Source organism: Momordica charantia (assembly GCF_013281855.1).
Source record: "Momordica charantia cultivar OHB3-1 chromosome 5 unlocalized genomic scaffold, Mcharantia_2.0 BLBB01000005.1, whole genome shotgun sequence".
Lineage (NCBI taxonomy): Eukaryota > Viridiplantae > Streptophyta > Magnoliopsida > Cucurbitales > Cucurbitaceae > Momordica > Momordica charantia.
Genome location: NW_028275163.1, coordinates 16,681,870 through 16,702,538, shown reverse-complemented (window position 1 = coordinate 16,702,538; position 20,669 = coordinate 16,681,870). Strand labels below are relative to the sequence as shown.

The 20,669-nt window shown below is 37.1% G+C and overlaps 1 long non-coding RNA gene across 4 annotated transcripts; it reads right to left on the bottom strand.

Annotated features, from left to right (window-relative positions):
• Positions 1-841: 841 nt before the first annotated feature.
• On the bottom strand, positions 842-16,907 carry LOC111025153 (uncharacterized). 4 transcript variants are annotated; one of them, XR_015790726.1, is made up of 4 exons: positions 16,343-16,907; positions 1,824-2,010; positions 1,482-1,718; positions 842-1,196 (listed from the first exon to the last, which is right to left on the bottom strand). It is a non-coding gene; the product is annotated as an uncharacterized LOC111025153 (long non-coding RNA). The 4 variants fall into 4 exon arrangements; XR_002603472.2 differs by lacking the exon at positions 842-1,196 and having other exon boundaries at positions 1,198-1,555; positions 1,631-1,718; positions 16,343-16,903; XR_015790725.1 differs by lacking the exon at positions 842-1,196 and having other exon boundaries at positions 1,198-1,718; positions 16,343-16,663; positions 16,762-16,901.
• Positions 16,908-20,669: the final 3,762 nt, after the last annotated feature.

Here is a 20,669-nt window from a genome sequence, read left to right as displayed (position 1 = left end):
TGCTAGTTGATATTATTCATCTTATAATTTTATCTATAGTATAATTAAAAACTACCATCTTTGAAAAATATTGTTGGACGATTTTCTCTCTACAAATTTTAAATGTATAAAAGCATATTGTTATTTATCATTAGTTTTCCAATAACTATTAAATTATATTAATTACATAAATTATATTAATCATAAAATGTAATATGGAATTTATGTCTCAATTTACATAAATTAATTTAAGAATTATAACCTTTACTTATATTTAATTTTTGAATGTCAAAGAGTTTTGGAATCTCATGAGTTTTGTAACTCTTTCATTCTCTATCATATAAAATGACTCATTTTTTTTTTCACAATTTGAGCTACTTTTTTGTTTAGTCTTCTTTCTTTCTAGATTTCTTATTTTTCGGTTTCTAAGATTAATAGTTGAACACCATCAACTGTTGTTTAGCAATTTCAACCATGAGTGAGAGGTAAATTTATTTTTTAAAATTATGTGCATGTTGATTTTCTTCTTTCTTAGATACTAGCAATTATTTTTATATTATTTTATAGTTAAAATTTCAAATTATTTTATTATTTTAAATTTGTATGCATGTTTTGAGTTTGTATATTTTAATCTTAGCTAAAGTACGTTATCAATCTTTTGAATTTTTATTATTATTATTTTTTTTTTGGAATACAATTTTGAATTCTTAAGTTGATATTTTAATTCAAATTAGAAATATGTAAATTAATTTTAATTTTAATAAAATATAAATTATATTAGATCAATTAATGATTGATATGATTGAAATTGTATACTTATATATTAATTATATAATTGAAAGAAAATTTATAATAAAGGCAATGTATACAAAATTGATTATAAAATTTAAGCATATTCTAGTGTTATAATTTACTCTTAGATGTCAAATTTGCTTCTGTCCAAAATACTAAAGGGTAAATATTTCCCGGATGTTTCGGTTCTTGAAGTGAATGAGCATTCACCTGATTCTTATATGTGGAAAGGCCTTCTTTGAGGAAGAGATCTTCTTTCCCAAGGGCTAAGATGGAAGGTGGGAAATGACAATTCGATTTGGTTTCTTAAAGACAAATGGATCTCAAGGGAGGGCACTTTCCAACTCGCTTCTCATAGTGATGATTCTGACTCTAGGAGGGTGGTTGATTTCATCACCCCAAATTTTGAGTGGGATATTGATCAACTGAGGAATAGAGTTAATGAGATTCCTATTAGTAAATCGGGAATTCAAGATTCTTGGCTGTGGCATTTTGACAAGAGAGGGAAATACTCAGTTAAAAGTGGTTACAAATTCCACATGTTTCTCAAAGGTAATGCAACGTCTTCAAGCCATAATCAAATCACACAGTGGTGGCAAACACTATGGAAGCTTAAAATTCCCTCGAAGATTAAGATTTTTATCTGGCGAATCTACAATGGGTGTATCCCAACTAGAGCAAATCTTGAGAAAAAGGGATTGGAATTTCACCTTTATGCCCTCAGTGCTCTAAGTCGATTGAGTCGATTGATCACGCTTTATTCACTTGTAAAAGAGCCCGAAATCTGTGGAGAATGATTTTCCCTGACATTCAACTCCCTAAAATCTTCCAAAGCAACATTCAAGATAGGCTTCATTACCTGGATAGTACTCTGTGCAAGAAGGATCTCGAAATTGCCTGTGTTACGTGCTGGTCTCTCTGGAATGACAGGAACCACCTTTGCCAGTCTAGACAAATCCCGGATGTTAATTTCAAAAGAGATTGGATATTTGCATATATGGTAGAAATAGTGAAAGGGGAAGAAATAAGATAGGAATCGATGGGGGCTATACCTCGGACTGTTAATGATAGGGATGTTTGGAGCGTTGGCGGCCTCCTAATCTGGGCTGGTTCAAAATAAATGGCGACGCCTCTTGTCAGACAGTTTCGGGAAGCACGGGTCTGGGGCAAATTTATCGTGATGAAAGTGGCGAGGTGATTGTGGCCAAGATCAAACTCAAAGCGTTTCTGCTTTCTCCCCTGCGAGGTGAAATTTCTGCGATTTTAGAGGGTGTTCTTTTGGGTCTCCATCACAACTTGGGTCAATTTGTCATTGAATCCAATTCTCTCACAACAATAAAGATGATCGAAGGTGAAATTGAAGATTTCAGTGAGAATGAGACCCTAATTCATGACATAAGGGAGTTATCTTCTTCAGCTACAGTTCGGTTTGCCCATGTCTCCCGATGGTCAAACACGTTAGCTCACAAGCTGGCTGCTAAAGCTTTTTCCATCGAAGTCCAGCTAGGTTCCGAGTCTTTTTTCCCTCTCTGGCTTGTACAAGAAGCCATAGCAGAGTTTCAATGTTTTGTAGCCCCGAGGCTCATATCCCTATTTAATGAAGCTTTGTTTCTTTTAAAAAAATTACTCTCAAAATTATACAATCATATTAGATATATTATATAATAAAATAAAATTTTAAAAATAAAAATGTGCATATTGCACGTGGTAATAAAATAGTATAATTTTTATAATATTATCCCAATTTTTTTTAGATAAGACCTCATTCATCACTTTTTTATATATAGAAAAAGGCTAACACACTTATTAATTTTTTTTATCTATAATAAATATTAAGTCCACTACACACTTCTACATAAACAATATTAAATGTTTTAATTGAAAAATAAAATAAATATGAAAACTCATGACTTAGCCTCTTTTCCACATTTTCACCTCCAAAATTTTGAATTCTAAACTTTTATATATACAATATTTTGAATTCTTAGAAAATATTACATTAAAACTACAAAAATTTGTGTAATTTATATATACTTTTTGAGTTACAATGAAATAAGTCCTCCAACGTTTGTATAACTTGCTTAGATTGAAAATTAATATATAACGTGCAAAGCAAGTTCTAAAATAATACTAGTATAACCAAATGTACAATAAAAATGCACCAAAACAATATTCAATTTTATATGAATATCTAAATTCATATTAAAACAAATATATATGAAACATAATTATGCACACGGTGTATAATTCCTAATAACACAGTAGAAACAAAATCATTCAAACAATGAAGAGTTGCATTAATGTACACAATAACTTGGAATTCCAAATTTTCAAATTGAAACTAAATCATGCCTAGTAGTCGCTCCGGTATAAAAATTAACAAAATTGGCAAATTTTGTTTAAGTAACTAGGGTTATGCTATACCAAAAATGGGTTTTAATGTCGGGCATAGCGACATTAAAGGGAAACGATGTGGGAGATGCGTCTGACATCGTTTCAACTGTTATTGTAAGTTTTTATGTCTGGCGGGGTCTTGCTTTTTTCTTTGTGTGTTGTCTTAAAATCGTTTTGATTGGATTCACCTATGATATTTTATCTGATCACCATTAGATTCATATTAAATACTATAGGTTACGAAGGAAATGTATATTTGAATATGATTCAAATATTAGTTGACTTTATAAACTCATAAAATAATAGTTGATTTGAGAAAAAGTCAGCTCTCCATCAGGATGAGTGTACTGTCAGTCGATGACTGATATTCCAGAACCTAGGTTTCTGGGTTGGCTATTTCATTACCGATTAGATAGGTTAGACAAGTTAGGTAGGATGAGTGCTGAATCTTTAGTTGATGAGTGAAGGAAATTGAAGTTAACTTAAGGAGAGGACGAAACAATTATAGACATTGATGGGCAGTCAGCAAGGGATGTGGAAAAATCGTTAGAATCAAGCCTAGTGGGGAAGATACTCCTGAAAAGAAACATTACTGGGAGGTTTTACAGAGGGTATTGAAGAATGTGTGGAGTATTGATGGGGATTTTGGTGTGGAATGGTTAGGGCAAAATATTTTTCTATTCCGATTCAAGAGTGTGACAACTAGAAACAGAATTTTAAGAGGGGGCCCATGGTTCTTTGACAAGGCATTGATAGTTTTGGAGAAGTCGATTTCGACGATAAACTTGTCCGCTATGTGCTTTAACAAGACTTCGTTCTTGGTGCACTTCTGTGATATCCCCTTGGTATGTATGAATGCAGTGATGGCGGAACCTTTAGGCAATGTAATAGGGAGTTTTGAACATGTGGACTGTTTGGAGGATAGGCTATGTTGGGGCAGAAGTTTGAGAGTCAGGGAATCCGTAGACTGAACCAAACCTTTGAGAAGGGGCATCAAAATTAATTTAATTGGGCACTCTGATGGTTGCTAGATCCCGATTAAATACGAGAGGCTACCAGACTTCTGTTATATATGTGGAAAATTAGGTCATACGATGGTGGAGTGTGATGAGGCGGGGAGGATATAATTCAGCAGAGAAGTAGTACACAATATGGGTCGTGGATGCACTATCAAGGTGGTGGAAAAGATGGTAGTAAGAAACAGAAGGGCCAATATAGTAGTGCGGTGAAGGAAAAGAACAACGAGATTTGCGTGGTGAACGAAGATGTCCAACAGGAAGGGGTTGAGATCAATGAGATACCAACGTTGACGGAAAGGGCAACTAAGATGAGGAGATGTATGAAGAAGATGGAGATAGATGAGGGGTTGTTAGTTAACTCAAAGCTACAAATACAAAGTTTGAATGTTAGTTTTGAATTGGTTTGGTCAAAGACCTAGTTTTTAGGAAGTTGTTGATATTCCTTTTGTAGTTGTAGTCAAGTCTAAGTTGCTATTCTTATGGGTTAGTTGAGTAGCTAATTATGTGAAGATAGTTATGTTTATTTTTAGCATCATAGTATTTATTTATATGGAGCACTAATGAATGAAATTATTACTTCCCCCACTTTATTATTTCTCTCTCAATAAGTACATCAAAAGTGGTATCAGAGCCTTAAATTCTTAAGGGATCTGTGAGTGAGGATTAGTGAAATATTCCCGAGAGAAACTAAGTGATACACCTGTGAGAGTTTTGTCCAATGGAGTTAGGATCAAACAATCTTTCTTCACTGGCTCCACCTGTGTTTGATGGTGAAAACTATCAAACATGGGCAATCAGAATACAAGCGTACATGGAGGGTTGTGATTATTGGGAAGCAATTGAGCAAGATTATGAAATTGCTCCACTTCCTGATAATCCAACAATGCATCAGATCAAGACTCACAAGGAGAGGGTCACCAGGAAGGCAAAGGCTCGAGCTTGCCTATATGCAGCTGTGTCTCCCGCCATATTCAACAGAATTATGGCATTGAAGTCAGCAAAGGAGATCTGGGAGTTCCTCAAAAGTGAGTATGAAGGTGATGAGAGGATTAAAGGCATGAAGGTGTTGAACTTGGTAAGGGAATTCGAGAGAATCCAAATGAAGGATTCTGAGTCCATCAAAGAGTACTCAGATAAGTTGATCGGGATTGCTAACAAGGCAAGAGCATTAGGAATTGATCTATCTAACAATAGATTGGTTCAGAAGATTATGGTTTCAGTACCTGAGAGATATGAAGCAACCATTGCTTCCTTAGAAAATTCTAAAGATCTCACTAAGCTCAAAGTGATAGAAGTAGTGAGTGCTTTACAAGCACAGGCGCAGAGGAGGTTGATGTGACAAGAAGGAAGCATTGAAGGGGCACTGAAAGCTAGAATGCAGCAGGGAGAATATGAAAGAGAGAAGAAGTAGAAGAAGGGAAGTGGCAGCAATAGCTCAGAGTCTGTTGTAAAGGATGCTAGTAGTGCATGCAAGCACTGTGGAAAGCATAATCATCCACACTTTAGATGCTGGAGAAGGCCAGATGTGAAGTATAGAAGGTGTCATTTATTGGGGCACATTGAGAGGTTCTGTAAAGAAGCAAAAACTCAACAGCAAGGAGGAGCGCATGCTGCAGTACAACAAGAGGAAGATCAACTTTTTGTGGCTACTTGTTTCTCATCAGTCACTCAATGTGACAGTTGGTTGGTTGATAGTGGGTGTACCAATCACATGACAAGTGACAAAGAGTTGTTTAAGGACCTTGACAGGTCATTTAAGTCAAGGGTGAAGATAGGGAATGGTGAGTATCTTGAAGTAAAGGGGAAAGGCACAATGTCAATAGAAAGCTGTGTTGGAACCAAGTTGATTACTGAAGTATTGTTTGTCCCTGAGATTGCTCAAAACTTGTTAAGTGTTGGTCAACTAGTAGAGAAGGGATTTAAAGTGTTGTTTGAATATGAGAAGTGTCTCATTTCTGATTCTAATGGGAATGAGTGGTTCAAAATAAAGATGCAACACAAGAGCTTCTCATTAGATCCAGTAGAGAAGGATCAGATAGTTTCCAAGTGTCAAGTGAATGACACTGAGTTAAGGCACAAAAGATTGGGGCATTTTCATCAAAGGGGGTTGCAGTATCAGCAGGAAAATGAGATGACAATAGGAGTACCAATTCTGGAGGAGCTTAAAACAAACTGCGGAGTTTGTTTGCAGAAGTCAATCTGAAAAGAAGCTGAGAAACTGCAGCTCAGCCACACTGAATTATGTAGACCTCAACCAACTCTCTCACTGAATAGTAGCCGATGGATTGAAAATCAAAATGGTTGTAATGTCCAGGTGGTGAGGATTGATACTGGGACAGAATATACGTCGCAAAGATTCAATTCTTTCTGTGACGAAGATGGGATAGAGCATCAACTCACTGCTCCATATTCTCCACAGCAAAATGGAGTTAGTAAGAGGAAGAATAGGAGTATTATGGAGATGACAAGATGCTTATTGCATGAGAAGAATTTGCCAAAGGAGTTTTGGGCTGAAACAGCAAACACAATCGTCTCTCTATTGAGTAGACAACCTACAAGGGTCTTGGAGAAGAAGACACCCTATGAAGTTTGGTTTGATACTAAACCAAAGCTGGCCAATTTGAAGGTGTTTGTAGCATTTGAGTCAGAAGGAGAATGTTAGTTAACTCAAAGCTACAAATACAAAGTTTGAATGTTAGTTTTGAATTGGTTTCGTCAAAGACCTAGTTTTTAGGAAGTTATTGATATTCCTTTTTTAGTTGTAGTCAAGTCTAACTTGCCATTCTTATAGGTTAGTTGAGTAGCTAATTATGTAAAGATAGTTATGTTTATTTTTAGCATCATAGTATGTATTTATATGGAGCACTAATGAATGAAATTATTACTTCCCCCACTTTCTTATTTCTCTCTCAATAAGTACATCAATAGGGGTTCCAAGGAAAAGTTACGAGGAAGATTCCGGCGAGGGTGGGAGTTCAATGGAGAGTAACCCAGGCGTGATGGAGGTAGTTGTTGGAGGGATGATTAGCCCCGATGATAGTTCAAAAAACCGGGGGGACATGTGGAGAGGCGGAATTGATGGAACGGTGAGTTTGGAGGGGTGTGCAGGTCTGAAAGGACGAGATGATGATTTTCCAGAAAGTGCACAAGAGAAGACTAATAGAAGTGGAGGATAGTGGTGGGTGTTAATGATAGATATTAAATCTATTACTAAGTTGTTATTAGTACAGTTATTTGGTTAGCAGTTGGTTATTGTAATCTGTATATATTTGTAAGCTTACATTATTATTAAATAGAGTTGAGAGCACTTCCTTATTTTTGGAAGATTATAACATGGTATCAGATGGCTTATGACTCAGCGTCTTGATCCTGTTTCCACGTTCTCTGCTGCATAACCCACCACGTGTTGGTTTTTGCCCAAATTTTTTTGCTTGCGCTCTCTCTCTCATCCGTATCCATGGCGGATTCTTCGCAACCACCTAAAGATCTTTCATCTCCAATTTTCTTACTGTCTAACATCTGTAATTTGGTATCTCTTCGACTCGATTCTTCAAACTTCGTACTTTGGAAGTTTCAACTTACAGCAATCCTTAAAGCCCATAAACTCTATGGCTTTATAGATGGATCGACACCAAAACCTGCTGAGTTCTTGGTTTCGTCTTCGGACAGTTCGTCATCTGCTCCGCCTGCTGCGAATCCAGCTTTTAGCGAGTGGATCGCCAAAGATCATGCTCTCATGACTCTTCTGAATGCTATTCTGTCATCATCGGCTCTTGCGTATGTGGTTGGATGTGATTCGTCTCAACAGGTTTGGCAAACCTTGGTGAAGCACTATTCATCCTCGTCCAGAACAAATGTGGTCAATCTGAAGTCAGATCTTCAGTCTATCAGCAAGAAACCTGGTGACTCTATTGATTTCTATGTGCAGCGAATCAAAGAACTAAAGGACAAACTTGCAAATGTATCTGTTCTTGTTGACAACGAAGATCTGCTCATCTACACTCTCAATGGTTTACCACCCGAATTCAATGCGTTTCGTACTTCGATGCGTACTCGCTCTCAATCGGTATCATTTGAAGAGCTTCATGTCCTATTAGTTTCTGAGGAAGCAGCAATTGATAAATAGACCAAACGCAATGAAGTCCTTGTTCAGTCTTCTACTCTTCTTGCAAACATGGCTACGAAAGGTCAGAATTCTCATCCTAATATTTCGCGCGGTCGAGGTTTCAATGGTGGTGGTAAAGGGAAATTCCCTAACCCTAATAATCGATCCAAAATGGCCTCTCTGAGTACCACTGGTGGTAGAGGCCGTGGTTCTTCAGGAACTGCTGTACCATTTGGAATTCAACCAAATCGGTCGTCTTATGATACTCAACACCACCGCATCGTTTGTCAAATTTGTGGCCGCACTGGACATAGTGCTCTAGACTGCTACAACCGGATGAACTACAATTTTCAAGGCCGGCATCCTCCTGCCCAATTAGCAGCAATGGTTGCTACCCAAAATCAGGCTGCTTACAATGCTTCTGGTTTTGTCGAATGTTGGCAGTGGTGGTACTTGGCTTACCGACTCAGGATGTAATACTCACATTACTTCTGATTATGGTCAACTAACAGGTGCTTCTGAATGTAGTGCTGATGAGCAAATTACTGTGGGCAATGGTCATTCTCTACCCATAACTCATTCAGGTTCTGGTCTTTTACACACTTCTTCTTCCTCACTTGTTCTCAAACATCTTTCTTACTCACATGATATTTCGTCCAATTTAATGTCTGTCTATCGACTTTGCCTTGATAACGATTGTTCCATAACCTTTAATGCTAATCAGTTTCTCATTCAGGACAACTCTTCGGGCCAGATTCTCTTTCAAGGCCCAAGTATTAATGGGCTCTATCCCATCCACTCTGCTCTACTTCCATCACATGATCAAATTCTATCTCGGCCTAATGTTGCTCATGTTGGAGCTCGCACGTCCTCTTCAGTTTGGCACGATAGACTAGGTCATCCCAGTAAGTCTGTTCTTAGCTCTGTTCTTTGTTCTATGAATCTATCATCATATACCACTTCTAAATGTGTTTGTATACACTGTCTTCATGGTAAAATGCATAGGCTATCTTTTCCTCAGTCAGTTACGTTTCATTGTATCCTCTTGAATTACTTCATAGTGATGTATGAGGATCTGCTCCTGAAACTTCAATAAATGGATTCAACTACTATGTGTCATTTGTTGATGATATGTCCAAATATACTTGGTTATTTCCTATTGCTAGGAAATCTGATGTTCATAATGTTTTTCAGCATTTTAAGCCGTTAGTTGAAAACTTACTCTCCTCTAAAATTAAAATTCTACGTAGTGATGAAGGAGGTGAATTTGTTAATCACAATCTCAGTTCCTTTCTTCACCTTCATGGCATTATGCATCAAAAGTCTTGTGCTTACACCCCTCAACAAAACGGCACTGCTGAAAGAAAACACCATCATATCATAGAAGTTGCTCTTACTCTCATTTCGAAGTCTTCTCTTCCTCTTAAAGTTTGGCCTTTTGCTTTTTCCGCTGCTGTTTTTCTGATTAATAGGTTGTCTTCTCCTTCTTTATCCAATAAATCTCCATATGAACTATTGTTTCATCGTCGTCCTGATTACTCCTCCCTTAAGGTCTTTGGATGTGCTTGTTATCCTTTACTTAAACCATATATGTCTCATAAACTTCAACCAAAGACATCTCAATGTGTTTTCTTAGGATATCCGCTAGACTACAAGGGGTATTTGTGCTACAACATGAGTAACGACCATATTTACACCTCTCGTCATGTCATTTTTTATGAATCTGTTTTTCCCTTCTTTACTGTTCCCTCTTCTTCTTCTACTGTGCCTTCATCTTCTCCTTCTTCTTCCTATTCTGTTCTCCCTCTTTTATATTCCCTTTTTTGTCCTGATATTTCTTCTACTTCACAATCATCAACTACATATCCTTTATCATCTTCCTTACCCACTATGACTCATCATCCCAGTAATTTTGCTCCATCATCACATGCACCTCAGACATCTCCTGTTTCTGACCATAATGAGTGTTCTTCGGTACATTCTGATGTCTTGCTACCTACAGCACCTACTTTGCCCAATTTACCTACGGTTGCTTTACCTAATAATGTTCATTCGATGCAAACACGAAGTGAATCCGGGATATCCAAAAGGATAGCCTTTATGGCCTCTAATTCTGTTGAGTCTATGGAACATACTTCCTTTACAGCTGCTTCAAAGTTACCTCAGTGGCAAAATGCTATGACTGAAGAGTTTGATGCTCTCGTTAATCAACATACTTGGGTTCTTACTCCTCTGCCTATTGGGAATACTGCTATAGGTTGTAAGTGGGTGTATCGAATAAAGCATAATCCGGATGGGAGTGTTGCTCGTTATAAGGCTCGCTTAGTAGCCAAAGGATATCATCAAGAACCCGGAATTGATTATGAGGAAACATTTAGTCCTGTTGTAAAGAAACCAACTGTAAGGATTATCCTTTCTCTTGCTGCTCAATTTGGTTGGTCCCTTCGGCAATTAGATGTTAAAAATGCTTTCCTCCATGGTGAGCTTAATGAGGAGGTTTATATGCAACAACCTCAAGGCTTTGTAAGTTCTTCTCAGCCTCAGTATGTTTGTAAATTGCTGAAACCGCTTTATGGCTTAAAACAAGCACCTCATGCTTGGAATGAGTGTTTTACTTCCCACTTACTCACTATTGGCTTTGAAGGTTCTCATGCTGATTCTTCACTGTTTGTGCGACATTTGGATGATTCTATTACATATCTCCTTCTCTATGTGGATGATATAATTGTTACAGGCAGCAATGTATCTTATATTGATGATTTGGTCTCCCAACTTCATCTTCGGTTTGATATGACTGACTTGGGCACCTTGAAGTATTTTTTGGGGCTTGAAATTGGTTACTCTGCTGCTGGAATTTCAATCCATCAAACCAAATATTCTCGTGATATTCTTTCGAGGTTTGGTATGCTGAGTTCCAAGGTCTGTGCTACACCCATTGCACTTACTTCATCTGTTGCTGATGCTAATCCTTGCTCTGATGCCGATGCTTGTGTTTATCGTGCCATGATTGGTGCTTTACATTATCTTACGTTTTCAAGACCCGATATTGCCTTTTCTGTTGGGAAGTTGTCTCAATATATGCATGCTCCTTTGTGTTGTCATTTGGTTGCTGCTAAACGAATATTGAGGTATATCAATGGCACTCTGTCTTTGGGTCTTTTATTTCGCAGGGATGCTTCAGTTCTTCGATCCTTGAGTTTGACTGCCTACTCAGATTCTGATTAGGCGGGTGATTGTTCTGATCGTCGTTCCACCACCGGTTTTGTTATCTTCTTAGGCACTAATCCCATCTCATGGGCAGCCAAGAAGCAATCCACCGTGTCTCGTAGCTCCACAGAGGCTGAGTATAGAGCATTGGTTGTTACCACAACAGAGCTTTGTTGGATTCGACAACTCCTCAAGGATCTGTATATTATTGGAGCTCAACCCCCTCTGCTATATTGTGACAATGTATCTGCAATTCAGTTGGCACGCAATCCGGTGTTTCATGGAAGAACTAAGCATGTGGAGATTGACTTTCACTTTGTTCGTGAAAGGGTTGTTCGGAAGGATCTTGATTTGAAGTTTGTCTCTTCCACGCTTCAGCTGGCGGATCTGCTAACCAAGCCCCTGACTACTGCTCGTTTTCAATTTTTAAAATCCAACCTCATGTCTTCTTTAAGACATTTGTTTGCAGGGGTATGTTAATGATAGATATTAAATTTGTTACTAAGTTGTTATTAGTACAGTTATTTGGTTAGCAGTTGGTTATTGTAATCTGTATATATATGTAAGCTTACATTATTATTAAATAGAATTGAGAGCACTTCCTTATTTTTGGAAGATTATAACAGTGGGAAGGTTCAGATTAGTGTTCTTATGCCAGTTTAGGTAGGGAAGACAAATGTACGGGGGTGGAAACGAGTGGCCCGACTGAAGTGGTCGGAGACGAGCGGAGCGAAGGAGAGTTGTGGGAAGAGGAAGGCAGAGGTTGACCAATTGGATGATCAGGCGGATCTAAAGAGGAGAGGAATCATGGTGTCAGAGGAAGTTGATACTAAATCATCAATGTTAGACATGATATCGACAGAGGTTGGATCCCAGCCCTACCGAAAGCAATGAAAACGATATGTTGGAACGTCCAAGGTATAGAGAATCTGAGTATGTTCCGAGTCAAATGTGACTTTTTAAGTCACCAATCCCCATGACCAATTTTTGTGCAAGACTAAGTGTAACAGCCTAATTACAAGTAAGATAAAGAAGAGGTTAAACCTGCATGGATGCTTTACGGTGGATAACAGAGGAACTAATTGTGGGTTATGTCTTTTGTGGGATTCTGAAGTTGATGTAACTATTCGATCGTTCTCTTCAAATCATATTGTTGCATGTATAAAGTGGAGAGAGTATGGTTGGAGGTTCACAGGATTTTACGGTCATCCAAATGCTTCCAAACGATGGGAAACGTGGGATCTATTGAAACGGCTACATAATGCTGATGACTCTGCCTAGCTGGTAAGGGGAGATTTGAATGAGATTCTATGAAAATTTGAAAAAGAGGGGGGTGGTCGGAGAAGGAGCACTCAGTTGGCTGGATTCCATGAGGCTATTAATGTTTGCAGGCTAATAAAGATGGACCTCGTGAGTGACCAGTTCACCTAGAACAATAGGAGGAAAGGTGAAGAACAAATCCAAGAAAGACTTGATTGTCTTTTATGTAACAATGCTTTCTCCAATATTTTTCATTCCTATCAAATAAGGCATCTCAGTTAGGCGAGGTCAGATCATAGGGCTATCAGTACTGCCTTAGCAATGAGGTTTGGAGGGGTGTAGGTATAAGAAAGAAGTGGCTGTTTCGATTCGAGGAGATGTGATCGGGGCACAAGGAATGTGAAGAGTTGATCGCAAAAGGTGGATGAAGTAATAGGAGTGCTGAGGGGGAGTCTTTAACCTTTCTGTTGAAGAGGTCAGAGGTGGCATTGAGTTAATGGGGTAAGGAATTGACCAGGAAGATGTTCAAACAGATAGGCAAGCTGAAGTTGGCCCTTGACGAGGAGTACAAGAAGCCATATTCGTTAGATTTATCAAAATCAATGTTTTAGAGGTGGAGTTAGACAAGTTATTAGAAGACAAAGAGATATACTGGAAGCAACGATTAAGAGAAAATTAGCTAAAATGGGGGGATAAGAATACTAAATGGTCCACAAAAAAGCATCAACTCGGAAAAAAAAGAATCATATTGGTGGTATTACAACATCTATGGGAGGATGGACGGAGGATGAAAAGAAAATTGGTAAAACCTTTATCTCTTATTTTGATTCAATATTCAAGTCGGCTAATCCAAATACTCATGAGATTGATAAGCTTCTGGGTGTAATACCAACTGCTGGGCGTAATACCAACTAGAAAATTGGTAAAACCTTTATCTCTTATTTTGATTCAATATTCAAGTCGGCTAATCCAACTAGGCGGTTAAGGAGATGTTTCCTACCAAGGCTCTACAGCCGGATGGTTTTCCAGCATTGTTCTACCAAAAATATTGGAAAACAGTGAAGCCAAAGACAATTGCAAGTTGCTTGGAGGTTTTAAACAAGAAAGGTAGTATTAGGGAGTGGAATGCCATGAATATTGTTTTGATCCCAAAGTGTAGCAAGCCCAGATGGGTTACTGACTACCGCCTTATAAGCTTGTGCAATGTGTCTTATAAAATAGTCACGAAAGTTTTGGCTAATAGACTGAAAAGGGTTTTACAGGAGGTAATCTCTAGGTCACAATTTATCGATGTTTATTCCAGGTAGGTCTACATCGGACAATATCATAATAGGCCACTGTTTGCATGTACTAAAGGAGACCAAAAATGGTAGGGACGGGTTTGTTGCCCTAAAACTAGATATGAGTAAAGCATATGATCGTGTTGAGTGGGTGTTTGTGGAGAAAGTTATGCTTAAATTGGGATTTAGTGTTGATTCGGTGGATCGCATTATGCATTATATATCATCAGTTACTTTCACTGTCAACATTAATGGAGTTCCGATGGGTCAGATGATCCCTTCAAGGGGGCTTAGGCAGGGGACCCTATTTCCCCCTACCTTTTTCTTCTATGTGCGGAAGGGTTGTCAACCTTGTTTCAAGATGCTGAATGTAAAAACGATATTTTGCGGCTTTCCTTAACCACATAAGGGCCAACAGTTTCACATATTTTCTTTGCAGGTGATAGTTGTGATCTTTTTACGTGTTGATGCTGAAGAATGTTGCGCTTTCAAGAGAATTCTCCAACTTTATAAGAATACATCAGGACAGGTTGTAAATTTTGAAAAATCAGTGATATGTTTCTCTCCAAACATTGTGCCAGATAGGAAGAGATATCTTCAATCTCTGTTAGGGGTACACTTAGTGGACAATTTGGGACAATATCTCGGGCTCCCTTCGTCATTTTCTAGGAGGCGAACAGAAGACTGGAAGTTTTTGAAGGATAAGGTATGGAAAGCGTTGCAGGGGTGGAAGAGACGGTTTTTCTCCGTTGCAGGAAATGAAGTATTAGTTAAGAGTGTGAGCCAAGCCATTCCAACCTATGCCATGAGCATGTTTAGAATTCCAAAAGGATGTTGTGATGATTTCTCGAAGATGTTTGTCAGGTTCTAGTGGGGCTCGTCAGAGGAAAAAAGGAAGATTCATTGGAAGAGTTTGGAGGTGATGTGTCTATCAAAAGAGTTAGGTGGCTTAAATTTTAGAGATCTGGAAGGTTTTAATTAGGCCCTTTTGGCCAAATAGGTCTGGCGTATGATTTCTTGTCCTAAACTCGTAGGTACAAAGATAGTCAAGGCCAGATATTTTGCTGACTCCACAATTCTTGAAGCCGATGTAGGGAAGAGACAGTTTTTCTTGGTTGCAGGCAAGGAAGTATTAGTTAAGAGTGTGGGCCAAGCCATTCCAACCTATGCCATGAGCGTGTTTAGAATTCCAAAAGGATGTTGTGATGATTTGTCGAAGATGTTTGCTAGGTTCTGGTGGGGCTAATCAGAGGAGAAAAGGAAGATTCATTGGAAGAGTTGGGAGGTGATGTGTCTACCAAAAGAGTTAGGTGGCTTAAATTTTAGAGATCTAGAGGGTTTTAATCAGACCCTTCTGGCCAAACAAGTTGGCGTATGATTTCTTGTCCTGAACTCTTAGTTACAAAGATAATCAAGACCAGATATCTTGCTGACTTTACAATATTCTTGAAGCTAAGGTGGGAAAAAACCATCATATTTTTGGAGGAGTTGTATTTGATGGAGGAGTTGTATTTGGGGGTGGGGATCTATTGGTCAAGAGTATGAGATGGTGGGTAGGGAATGGTGAATTCATTGCTGCTTTCAAAGATAGGTGGATACCGAGAGAGACTACTTTTAGACTTATAACTCCGCCAGGATTAAACTTAGATGTTAAAGTGGCAGAATTTATAAGTCCTAGTGGTGTATGGAGGATTGATAGATTAAACGAGGTTTTCTGACATGAGGATATCCAATGCATTCTTAAAATTCCTCTCTGCACAGCAACTATTCAATATGGCTGGATATGGCATTATGATAAAAAATGAACATACTCGGTAAAGAGTGGGTACAAATTGTTTATGAAAGCAAGGATATCTCACTCCTCTAATTCAGAAAACAACTAGAAAATGTGGAAGCAATTATGGAAGTTAAATATTCCTCCAAAAGTTAAACATTTCATATCGCGGTCATTGCATGATATTCTCCCTACGAATGAAAAGCTGATAAATAAAGGTATGAATGTTTTCCCGGATTGCTTTATATGCAGAAGTGGTATGGAGTCTGTAACCCATATATTTCTTGGCTATCGTCGAGCCCGTGAGATATGGGGGTGGTGTGTCCCAGATTTCCAGGTGAATCCAGTGAGTACTCTGGCTTTTGCTGAATCATGGTGGCGAATGAGGGAGATGCTGAGTGAGGAGAAGCTTGGGGTCGCAATGGTGGTATGCTGGGTTTTATGGAATGACAGAAACAAAGTGGTCCAGCATAAAAAATGTTGGGACACAGAAGTTAATAGCGTGTGGATCTTAAATTTCATCGAGTCTTACCAAAGCATGAATCAACGTCGGTCTGAGCAGCAAACGGGAGTGCTATTTGATGAACGGGAGCCGAATCCAGACTTGGCAATTGAAGAAATTTCGGTGTTTACTAAGGCGGCATGTCCTTAAACAGAGATCATCAACGGGTCTTGGTGTGGTTTTTCTCTCCGGATCGGGGGAGATGACTTATGATTGTCCAAATTTCGTGATTTGGGGTTTAATCATCTTCTAGCTAAATTGTGTGCGATAAAAGAGGTTCTAATTCAAGCTTCAGAAATGGGTATTCAATCAGTGGTGGTGTACTCAGATTGCAAGGAGGCGATTCAGCTTCTGTCGATAGAAGAGGAGTATCGTTGTGAAATTAGTACATGGTTGGGAGAGATTTCAAATTTGAGAAAGAATTTTGTTAGGGCGAGATTTGTGCATACCAAGAGATCTGGAAATGAAGATGGCTGATGCGTTGGGCAATTATGCTTTAAGTGAGTAGGCGTCTTTTCCGTGGGTTAAGGATTTCCCTCTCTGGCTTGTGAAAACTGGGACAGATTGTAGCTCATTTGTTATTACCATAGTGGTTTTTATTTTGAATATTTGGTTACAAAAAATTATTTTATTTAATTAAATTATGTTTATTTAATTAATTAATTAAATTAAAATATTTTAATTAAATTAATCATTAATTAAATTAAAATAGTTTTAATTAAATTATTTATTATATATATATATTAAATTAATTAATTTTAATTAATTAACACCACATCCTACCAATTTTGTGGGGGAGTGGTTAGGTGGATGGTGTGAGGTTTTCTCTTTCCAGGGTAGTTTACTGTGATTTTGATTAATTGGTTTTTTCACTGGAAACTGGAAAATCTCTTTCCCTCACCACATCAAACCAATTTTAAAATTCAGTTTAAAATTCCGTGAATTTTCCCTTTTTCCAGGTAGAATGATCCCACGCAAAGTTGCTGTGTTGGTGTTCTGTTGGTGAATGTTAGTTGGTGTTGACTTAAGTTTTGTGCTCGAATGTAAGTCTCTAATTTAAATTAGAAACCGGTAACGTATAACTTCTAATCCGGGTCGAATCACGAGCAATCAACTGCTTCCGATGGATATTCGATCCTTTCCATTACAAACAAAAGTTAGGTTAAAATGAGTCACTTCTAATATTGGGCCCGAGACGACATTAACAGCAGACTTACAATGGCGGTCTAGGTCCAATGTCGAAACTTTAAAAAAATAATATTTAATTTTAGCACATGTTTTATTGATTCCTCCATGTTTTTTTTAGCCAAAATTGGCTTAAGGTGCCTCTGATATTCGAACATAGTGGACCATAAATATTCTGATTTTTTTTAACAAACACGGTTTACCAGAATCAGAGGCAGTTATAAAAAAAAAAAAAAAAAAAACGCAAACCACGGAAGACACCGGTAACGTCTGCTCCTCTTCATGTTCAAGAAATATCAAAATACAGAATCATACAATCGATTCAACAACAAAAATTTTCAGAGACAATTCAACAATTTGACATTAAATTAACACACAGAATGATACCAAAATCAAAATTTGAAAGATGTCAATTTTAATTGGAACTGAATATTTCTTGAACATAAACCTAAGGTTTAAGATAGAAGATCAAAAGGCCCCCATTTTAATAAATTTCGACATAAATTCTCAAGAATCAACCATAGAAGACTTTGATGCCACTGGTTGAAAACATTAAAATCCAAAACTTAAAGTCATAGATGAGTTTTGGATGCGACCCAAGAAAATTAATACCAAAGAAACGGAAGCGTATCTTGATTCATAATTGAACTGATCGGTGAGTTTGATCTTCCAAGTCTAGATAATCACGAATTAGTCTTTATATATTGATGAGTTTCACCAATATGAAGAACACGACCTTTTCTTTTTCTCTCTCTAAAGGATGAAAGAAAAATCTACTTGGGAGAAGAATCTACTTGGGACCATAACTCCTTTCTAACCGACCAAATAATTATTCAACTAAATAATTACAAGGTTTGAATATTTCTAATTTGGTCCCTCATCAATTTGGAAACTATTTTGTGGTATCATGGGTTTCACCAATACGAAGAAGAAGGCATTTTATTTTTCTATCTAGGGATGAGAGAAGAATCGTCATGATTTTTTGACTTGGGATCATAACCCCTAAGATTCGAATATTTGTAATTTGGTTTAATTTAAATCGCAAAAAATCGCATTAAAAGGATCATATGAGTGCCACATATTATTATAAATTCTAACCTTAATACCTTGGATGAAAGATAAAATGGCAAAAGTTTTTTGGACTTTCTTTTAATATTGCTTTTTTTAAACCATTTCCAAAAATATGCTTCCTTCCAAACTATTTACTATAATAATGATTGGCCTTTTATTTTTCCCTCGGCCTCAGGTTTTCTCGCGACCTCTTCTATAGCTTGGCCCAGTACCTTGATCAATCCTAGGTCCAATAGAAGGGAAAATAGTTAGTCGTCACTCGAAGAAACAACATGCACCCATTGACTTTTTTTTTCTTCCTAAATCCCAATATGTCAAGGGACGATCACAAGTAATAGTCTCCCGTAATTGATTTTGTTTTTCAAAATCTTGGCACTCCCCCGATCTTTAAACTATTTTTTTAAAACAAAACTCAAATTAAATTTGACTAAAAAAATCTAACAAAATCATAAAACAAACAGAAACTCTATTTTTTAAAAAACAAACTTTAAATTAAATCTAAAAATAAAAAATTAATAAAATCTAAAAAAAACATATTTTAAAAAAATCGATTAAAAAACAAACTTTTAACTATAAAAAATCTGACAAAATCTAAACTTATTAATAAAAATTGTTATAAAAAACAAACCTTAAAACTAAATTTAACTTACAAAATCTTAAAACAAACAAAAATATCAAAGGTGTTTATGCAAGGATATGCACAACAGTGTACTTCTGGTTGCAGCTCGAACTCGGCCTCCGGACCGATCTGAATACTTGGGCGGACCTGCACAAAAAGGTGAGCACTCCGACGATCAAGTCAGTATAGGTCGGATTTCCAGTTTAGTTCGAGGTCAGAAATCATCGTACCTGATCGTGGAGTGAGGCCCTCTACTTATGGGTGGTAGTCCCGCTACTCTCGCGACGGTTTCACCCGGTAATCTCGGGGTCGTCGGTTACACCCGGTAATCTCGGGACCGACGGTTACACCCGATAATCACGTCGCTGACAGTAGTTCATATCGGCCCCCACCGAGCTTCCCGGTAGGTCGGACCTCGGCCAGGTTCACCTCGGCCCTCATACTTAGCATCTGTCAACGCTAGTGGTGGTGATCTCGACGGTTCGAGCTGGGCATGACTCATGAGTCATCTTGGAGCACCAATAGGGGTCCTCACGTGTCCAGGGGTATTTTCTTCCCAAAAAAGAAGGTATGAAGTTTAAACTAAATCTAATTTTTAAAAAATTAGATCAGATGTGGTATCTTAGAGATGGTCAAATAAAACGACAATTCGGTGAAAGTTCATTTTCTGCTTAAGACATTTAATCTCCACGTAACAATTCCCCATCATGATTGTTCTCTACTTTTTCATTAATAACTATAGGAATGCATTATTTTATTTATTTTTTTAAATTTAAATGCTTAATTAGTTAAATTTTTTTTAAGATTTTTTTTAAATAGGTTGTTAGATTTTGTTTAAACATTCAATCTTAAAATAAATTAATTTAACTAATTAAGTTTTAGTTATATTTAGTTTTTAAGGGAAGGAGATATGAAGCGAGCTGTACTTAGCATTTCAAAATAATATTGGAAGAACCTCGGACATGGAAGATATTTAAAAAAAAAAAAAATCTGAGAAGTGGCTACTTGCATTTCTGTCACCGGACATGGACATCTCGAGATGATATGTAGCCTTTAAGTACAATTTTGATACAGAGGTCTTAATATAACTATTTTTTCTGTTGAACTTTATTTGATTGGATACTTCATTTTCAAAAATATCATTATCTACTGTTTTTGTTTTTGTTTTGATTTATCTATATCTATTATTTCTTCTATTATTTTATCATTTTTATTATGTTTACTTCTACTAAAAATATTTATTGGTAACTTTTTTTTTAGATTCAATAAGTTTTTATATTTTATGTTTTCTTAAGCTTTTCATATCCATATTCAGATATATTAATATTCTATATTGAAACACAGCCTAAACAAATCTCAAATATTAATGTATTGAACAATATAAAATACATTTTCAAAAAATAAAAGAAATGAAACTAAAAAACTTAAAATAATAAACTTTGAAGTTTTGGTTTCTATTATAGCTGTTTACGCAAGAAATTG